The following is a 6,891-nucleotide window of genomic DNA, read 5'->3' as shown; positions in this document are numbered from 1 at the left end:
TCTTCCAGGTTATAACTTTTTAAGGTTATGTTCTTTTATGTGTGTTTTGTGTGTGTGTTTTCTTTCTTAGATGACATTCAGGCGATCCTGGAGGACATAGGATGTAAAGCATCAAAGTCGTCATTCTCCCCATCCCCTCGTGAAGCGGAACTTCGGCAGAAGGTCAACAAACTGAGGAGCAAGGTTTTCCGATTAGAAAAGAAAACGATGGAACCCCGTGTAAACGAGCGAGTAAATTAGCCAAGCCTCCCAAGAAATACTGTGTAATAGAACAGTTGTCTCATATATTATCAGGCGAGGCGAGCTATTTTGCCATTTATGCCTGTTACATATTTACCGGTTATCTGCTGCTGTGTCCAATCCTGGCAGAGATGGGAACGCATGTTACCAAGGAGCCGAAGGAGAGTCAATGAGATGAGAGAATGTGATTAACAATTGCCAACTCTCTCCGTACAAAGAGGGTCCAAAGTTGTATCAAAATACAGATGGTAGGCAATTCAAAAAAAAAAAACAAGTCGCGTAAGGCGAAAATACAATATTTAGTCAAGTAGCTGTCGAACTCACAGAATGAAACGCAATGCCATTTTACTCGTAGCATCGTCAGGCCACCGCTCATGGCAAAGGCAGTGAAATTGACAAGAAGAGCGGGGTAGTAGTTGCGCTAAGAAGGATAGCACGCTTTTCTGTACCTCTCTTTGTTTTAACTCTCTGAGCGTGTTTTTAATCCAAACATATCATATCTATATGTTTTTGGAATCAGGAACCGACAAGGAATAAGATGAAAGTGTTTTTAAATTGATTTCGACAATTTAATTTTGATAATAATTTTTATATATTTAATTTTCAGAGCTTGTTTTTAATCCGAATATAACATATTTATATGTTTGTGGAATCAGCAAATGATGGAAAATAAGATAAACGTAAATTTGGATAGTTTTATAAATTTTTATTTTTTTTTACAATTTTCAGATTTTTAATGACCAAAGTCATTAATTAATTTTTAAGCCACCAAGCTGAAATGCAATACCGAACCCCGGGCTTCGTCGAAGATTACTTGACCAAAATTTCAACCAATTTGGTTGAAAAATGAGGGCGTGACAGTGCTGCCTCAACTTTCACGAAAAGCCGGATATGACGTCATCAAAGACATTTATCAAAAAAATGAAAAAAACGTTCGGGATTTCATACCCAGGAACTCTCATGTCAAATTTCATAAAGATCGGTCCAGTAGTTTAGTCTGAATCGCTCTACACACACACACACACGCACACACGCACGCACACACACACACACACACGCACATACACCACGACCCTCGTTTCGATTCCCCCTCGATGTTAAAATATTTAGTCAAAACTTGACTAAATATAAAAAGACAATAGACAAAACATGTACTTCGGCTCATAGAGCCTTCTTTAATTTTTGACTCATTAAGTCCATGCTCCGAGAGTCCTTTTTTTAATTTTGAATTGCCTACCATCTATATTTTTATACATTTTCAAAAAGATTCAACAGTCACCTTCCTTTTTTCTTGAACTTGGCTATCCCAGCCTTACCTCAACAATCGATATTCCTTTGATATTTTTGACGTAAAATCAATTTTACTGTAAAACTCTTCGGCAAGAGGATTGGTCCAAGCAAACGAATAATAACTTGTTCAGATTTTTCGTAATATTTCCGATCAATTGCCAATGATTTTATTCAGCTAAAAGATTCAAACGGTTTTGTATCTTCCTATTGGTCATACTTATGTGACTCATGGCTATTTTTAAGGATTGGAAGCTGCTTGCATCGAGACTGGGTCTTGATAAGTAAGTAGTCGTTGCTATAGTCAGCTAACTGGTTGGTTGGTTGTTAATATCGGTTGATTCGGTTGTTTTGTTTTGGTTGGTTGGATTTGTTTTGTTTTGAAAAGACGTTTCGGCGATTGCTTGGATGGGGAGTGTTTGGGATTTGGCTGAGACGGATGTCGACGGTTTTTTAGTTGGTTGGTCTTTTAGACTCCGGGAAAGTTGCAGGAAAAGACTTCGTGTTTCTTTGTTTGTTTTCTTTCTCACGGTTTTGGCGATCAATAAGGATTTGATTTCTATTAGTAAATATCTACCTAACTACCTACCTACCTACCTACCTTACCTTACCTACCTGCTTACTTTACCTGTCTACCTACCTATATACCTACCTTACCTACCTACCAGCCTAACTACCTACCATCCTTATCTGCCTGAGAATTATTGACTAAAAACCCAAATTAAGATCCATAAAGCTTCGCCTGAAAGCGAAAACCAAATGACACCAAGGGAAAAATCAGACCTATTTAAGATTCTCTTTTTGTCTGGCAGGTACATCCGCTGGCTAACGTACCGTGACAGCCCCACCCTGCACGTGCTGCAGTACATGGAGATGAAGGGGATCAGCCTGTCCTGCCTGCACTTCCTCCTCACAGAGATCGACCGCTATGACGCCGCGGGTGATGTGCAAAACGTCATCGATAAACGTCATACTGTGACGTCTAATGACAAACACGGACACAGAAACTGGCAATCCTCTGACGTGCAAAACGGCTGACAGACAAGACGTCATCTTGACAAACGTCACAGAATGACGTCACATCACAGGAACATTGGCATTCCTCTGACATGAAAAAAAGTCCGACGTGCAAGACATCATCTTGAAAAAAGTCACAGAATGACGTCAAATGACTGAGACAAGAGGACTTGCATTCCTCTGACATGCAAAACATGTCTTGCAAGACGTCACAGAGCAACGTCAAACCAGACAATGGCAGGACAATTCGTATTTCTCTAATGTGAAAGACGTCATTGACATTCATCACAGAATGACATCATATCGCAGACATAGACAGACCAACTTGCATTCCTCTGACACCTTTCTCGAACCTTTCCCAGCGGTCAGTGAATATTATCATTGCTACTGTGTCCGGAAAAAATATTGCAGGACAATATACATGTTTGCAAAAGAAACTCTTTCGCAATTGTATGCGCCGTGAAATGGTTGTATTCCTTCACGGTCAGTCAAGTTGTAGACACACTGATTAAGTAAACAATGAGCGCCGATGTGCATGTTTTTGAAAAGAAACAGTCATAACTGACAAGACTTGATGCAATACAAAATTTAAAAAAAAAAAAATATATATATATATATATATATAGTCCTCAGGACTAGATTACCTTGCGATACGTCCCCCACAAAGGGACTTTGCTCTGTAAATCTCGGTCCCCCTTGAGGAGGGTCTGATGCTCCCAATAGGCTGTCTGTGAAGGGATACTTATTTCTCTCTCTATCTCTGCTAAGAGATTTTAACAAATCTCGGAAGAAAGTCTCTGCTGACTTTCAATTGTTTCTTTCACAATTTCTGATGTTTTATATATATATATATATATATATATATATATATATATATATATATATATATATATACAAACAAATATGGAAAAAATAACCAAAACAAGCCTTCACGTTTTCACCAATATTTCGGCCTCGTGGCCTTCGTCAGGGTGTTCTATTATTATTATATATATAAGATCCCGTCAGAGATGCCCGAGCCATTGGACATTACCTGCTATTCAGACTTTGTCGTGTGACAGATGTTTCCTTCCACACGAGATTACGTTGATTGTCTAACGAAGCCGTCAGGCTGAGTTAGACATCAACTAATCGAGTGTGGAAGACAACTCTGTCACACGACCAAATCGGAGTAGCATTTATGTCTCAAAGCTTCAACAGAGGAGAGAACAAACACGTTTTGCGTACTCAAGCTTGACAAACCTAAACACAGGAGCAGCCATTGTGGAGAGATCTACTTTTTGACGGAAGTGAACGAACAACTAACAGGCCTCCTGAGCGAGCCACTTTCCAAGAGCAGCTAAATTCGCGTATGGAAACAGTACTGTCGTCTGGGATGCCGTTCTCAGTATTCTCAGCGTTGAAGAATTTGTGAAGAGCAGAAACGATAACAGCAGGAAAAATAAAAGTCGTGTGTGCATTTTGGGGCTTTTCGTGGGACGATTTCGAGTTTGAATCCGTTCTTGCACATGCTCCAAAGCGTGTAACATACAATCTTGCACACGTTTGCTTTAGTAGTGGCAAAGAAGGAAAGCGTGTGACATTACAGATGATGTCAACTGTAAACATCGACGTCTAACATCTACGACAAGTGAAGGCGAGGATCAATCGCACAAGCTGACTAACTTGATCAAATAACCAAAGGGAAGTAAGCGCTCTATATGCATACGACATGCGTAATGGAGTAAGCGAGAGTTATACGGAACCAATCTCCTGGCACCTGAGAGAATAACAAGCATTGGAATGTACAAGTGACTTTCATCCCCAGTTTATTCCGAGTTTGTGTGTGTGTGTGTGTGTGTGTGTGAGTGCGTGTGTGTGTGTGTGTGCGTGTATGTGTGTGTGTGTGTGTACGTGCGTCCGTGCGGATGTGTGTGTGTGTGTGTGTTTGCGCGTGCGTGTATGTAAGTGTGGGTTTGTCTGTATATTCGTGCGCGTGTGTGTGTGTGTGTGTGAGTGCGTGTGTGTATGTGTGTATGCGAGTGTCTGCGTGCGTGCGTGCGGGCGTCCGTGCGTGCCGCGCGCGCGCGCGCGTGTGTGTATAATTTGCGGACGTGCGTGCATGCCGCGCGCGTGTGGGGGGGGGGGGGGGAGTGTTTGTGTGCGTTTGCGCGCGCGTGTGTGAGTGTGTGATTGTGGTGCAGGTGTTTTTCCAAGGGAGACAATTTAACCCTGTCAAGACAGTTTTCTTGTTGCTGGCCACTCTCCCTTGAGCAACGTATCGGCAAAGTCGAGAACATTCCAGGCGTGTACTCCGTAATATTTGTTGGGTGAACTCGTTTTTACATTTAGTCAAGTTTTGACTAAATGTTTTAACATAGAGGGGGATTCGAGACGAGGGTCGTGGTGTATGTGTGTGTGTGTGTGTGTGTGTGTGTGTGTCTGTCTGTCTGTCTGTCTGTGCGTGTGTGTGTGTAGAGCGATTCAGAGTAAACTACTGGACCGATCTTTATGAAATTTTACATGAGAGTTCCTGGGTATGATATCCCCAGACATTTTTTTCATTTTTTCGATAAATGTCTTTTATGACGTCATATCCGGCTTTTTGTAAAAGTTGAGGCGGCACTGTCACACCCTCAATTTTCAATCAAATTGATTGAAATTTTGGCCAAGCAATTTTCGACCCGCGCATAAACCAAATTTTTAAGTTGTATGGTTGCTTGACTAAAATTACATAAATCGGGTGACCCGTTCCAACGGCTCTGCGATATCACAGCAAACCATGAAGCACGCAAGGACGACCCAAGCTAAATTTAGAAATGTCATCTCGACCAAAATACTCACAGGAAGCAAGTACCTTGCGTGAGGAAGAGTATGTTTACAAAGTAATGCAAAGGATTGAATTGAATACATTTTAACAGACAGAAAATTCAGCATAACAGTACTAGTAACCCTTTTCCCAGGAACAGATCAAGTCTGCTGAGTAACCCAATGCTCTACGTTAAAACATTTAGTCAAAACTTGACTAAATGTAAAAATGGGGAGTACAAATTTCGTGGATGGAGTAATTTTTTCGTGCCTTGGGGAGTTCTTTTCTCGTACGAAAGGTGTACTCGGAGTAAGAATTTCGTACGACATTTTTACTCCGGAGTACATTTTTCGTGGAGTAAAAATATCGTGTTACACCGGCGCTCACCTATGTAATTTCAGCAGGACAGACAACGCACTGCAGATAATTACAGCCCGCTACACGCTGCATGAAAAGAAAACAGGCCTAGTACTCGTCATAATTTCTACCGCGGCATCAATAATCTGCAGTGCGTCGTCTGTGCCGCTGACTCTGCGCAGGTATAACTTGGCCCTAATCGTCCCCGGGTTGTTTTACCGTGAGGGCGTTAAACATTACATATCATCGTATCCGTAATCTCAGCGTGTGAACACATTATGTCCCAAATAGTCACTAGAACTGGGGACAAAATTATTTGATGAGCATAGCATAGTCTCCGTAAATGGTACAGGTGTCCGCCAGGAACAAAAGTCACACCCCTAAACTTTCTGTCCCAGGAAAAATAACCCGTTCAAGGTCTAAGAAAAGTTGTCCGGGTGTGGACTATCGTTGTTAGGAGCCCGTAGACCTCTCGCTCTTAGGACTCTTTTTATCAGCGGACATTTTGTCTTTTACGCCGGTGTAAAAGGACAAGATGTCCGCTCGGAAAAATAGTCCTGCGGACTAACATTCCTAGGAACGGGAGCCCGTTCCTGGGAACGATAGTCCACAGCCGGACAATTTTTCCTAGACTTTGAGCGGAATTATTTTCCTGGGACAGAAAGTCCTATCCTATTTTTAGGGGTCGAACTTTGGGTCCCAGGGGACATCTTCTCTTGGTTGTCCGCACACGGCCACCATGGCATTGATATACAGACACGTGACAATCGTGGGTTTTCGTTGGTTCCTCGTTGGTGCAGTTGGTATTGTCTTGTGTCTTGGGTACGCTTCCCGTCTGGTCCTGTATGTATTTCTGTGTCAGTCTTTCTCGTCTTGGTTTATATTATTTGATGTTGACAGTGGATTTTGCAATAAAAAACGCTGGCGCTGGACCCGAGTACTCTTTAGACTGGCTCGCTCCCCCAGTATGAAAGTTTTTGTCTTGTGCACGTGGATTTAAAAAAAAAATTATATATTTATTAACACAATTAAAAAAATTATTAGAGTAAAATAAAACATTAAAACGTTCATAATAAACAAAAGTAAACAAGAATTAAAAAAAAATTTAAAAAAATAAAAAATAGACCGCCCATGCCGGGAATCGAACTCGGATCACTTTGGCACAGTATGAAAGTTTTTGTCTTGTGCACGTGAATTAAAAA

The 6,891-nt window shown here is 41.4% G+C and overlaps 1 long non-coding RNA gene across 1 annotated transcript; it reads left to right on the top strand.

Moving 5' to 3' along the window:
- The first annotated feature begins 1,770 nt into the window (after positions 1–1,770).
- LOC138979934 (uncharacterized) lies at positions 1,771–6,636 on the top strand. The gene is made up of 2 exons (XR_011460183.1): positions 1,771–1,811; positions 2,340–6,636. It is a non-coding gene; the product is annotated as an uncharacterized lncRNA (long non-coding RNA).
- Positions 6,637–6,891: the final 255 nt, after the last annotated feature.

This window comes from Littorina saxatilis, linkage group LG11 (assembly GCF_037325665.1).
Source record: "Littorina saxatilis isolate snail1 linkage group LG11, US_GU_Lsax_2.0, whole genome shotgun sequence".
Taxonomy (NCBI): Eukaryota; Metazoa; Mollusca; class Gastropoda; order Littorinimorpha; family Littorinidae; genus Littorina; species Littorina saxatilis.
The sequence above is the reverse complement of the archived record's forward strand: the minus strand, read 5'-3'. Positions and strand labels throughout refer to the sequence as shown.